Below are 1,782 nucleotides of genomic sequence, written 5' to 3'. Positions count from 1 at the left end.
GATAGCCCTGTCTGCTTTTGAAGTGGACCAAAGCCCCAAAGTAGAATGTTGGGATTCAACAGACAGCCCCAATTCATCATGAAAGATTTGGCAGTTCACAGACGCCAATTATTGCACCTGACATGTTATAAATGGGTACCTGCTCCACTAGATCACACAACAGGGATTGAGTCTGACATGTTAAAAGGGCCTCCTCCATTATACATCATACAGTAGTTGAGTTTATGTCAACCTTTTTGGAGATGAGTTGATGACAACTGAAAACCCATTTTGATTACCACTTGCTGACAGACAAAAGTATCTCAATTGATTTGGATTTCAGTTTACATCTGATTTGCTCCCCATAATTTATTGTGACTGCTCAAGAGTGATGTATTGGTAGCTATTTGTTGCATGTTTTTGTTTCAGAACCAGGACTAGACTAGGGAAAGACTGTTGGAACCACCCTGAAGGCACACACTCATGATGAGAGCAGCCCCGGATTCCTCCCCACCCAATAGAGACGAAGGTCATGAGAGCGCACCTCAGCAGTGGGAGGTTGATCCCCAACCGTTGCCATCAACTGTTGTCAATGATACTCCGCTTTTAAATCCCCCATCTTTATCCCGATGTATGACTCTTCTTCCGGATGCTTTGTACAGACGACGACAGAATCCGAGAGGAGAGTGTTATGATAAATAACACTGTGTACAGCAACGCCGACCATCACGACCAACAAATCGTTTCGATGAATACATATGAGGACCACAACGGTGTATATCAGACTCAAGTAGAAGAAATCCCTAGGAAATCAGATGTCGAGGCGCACGATTTCGAAAGTCAGTGGGATCATTCTGAGTTCGATCACAGAAACTTCACTCAGAAAACGTAAGTGCGAAACTATTATAATCACCATCATAATAGTACCAGGACATTATGTCCTATTAGCAAGTGTCCCTTATACTTCAGGTTGAGTCAGTGGAGAAGTCACTTTGATTTTTGTTCGACATTTGATATCAAATCAAAGGAACAAGCTTGCCTTTTATAATGTGCAAAATGTCAATATTTACAGCTGCAATATGTAACTTTTTGGGCAAACCAACGAAATTCACATAGACATTTTTGTTACAGATCTGTCATTCTCATTGAAAGTCTAAGAAGGGGTATATGTGTTCTATGTGCGCTTTTTCTATGCTTCCGGTTGTTAAGTTTAGTTTTTGTGTCTTTTGCTTTCAGTTTTGTATGCCAGCTCCAAACAGCTGAAAATATATTTTTAGTTATGGAAAGACATTTCACAGCGGTTTAGATGGTACAAAGATTCTCTACACTATACTTCCTTATTTTGTCACATAATCTGAAATTAAGCAAACCATTCAAATTTTAGCAACCAGGAAATGGTGAAGCGATTTCTACATCGTGCATCTTTAATTGAAAACTTTTTCTTGGTTGTTTTACATGGCAGGCTTCAACGCCTTCTTGATATTCTGAATATTAATAAATGGCTCAATCTGGGATATGTCATGTTGTTCAATTGTCTTATAATGTAATATAGTATAGACATATATTCCTGAATAATAACATATACATTTATGATGAGGAGTGACCATTTTAGTATGTAAATTCTGGTGGGGCAAACCAAAAAATATATATTTTAAATGCATGCCAGCAAAGCCACTATATAACACAACACTGAACAAAACATTAATTGCACTATAACGGTGACAAACAGTGCCCACAAACTGTTAGGGCTTACATAACGCTGTCCCAACAGCAGAGTGTTCTTTTCAGCACCATGGAGTGAAT

At 38.9% G+C, this 1,782-nt stretch overlaps 1 pseudogene; it reads left to right on the top strand.

Moving 5' to 3' along the window:
• Nucleotides 1-542: 542 nt before the first annotated feature.
• Nucleotides 543-1,782, top strand: part of LOC112257608 — a 52,452-nt pseudogene continuing 51,212 nt past the window's right edge.

Source organism: Oncorhynchus tshawytscha, linkage group LG09, assembly GCF_018296145.1.
Source record: "Oncorhynchus tshawytscha isolate Ot180627B linkage group LG09, Otsh_v2.0, whole genome shotgun sequence".
Classification (NCBI taxonomy): Eukaryota; Metazoa; Chordata; class Actinopteri; order Salmoniformes; family Salmonidae; genus Oncorhynchus; species Oncorhynchus tshawytscha.
Note: the sequence above shows the minus strand (reverse complement) of the source record. Positions and strands in the feature narration are given on the sequence as shown.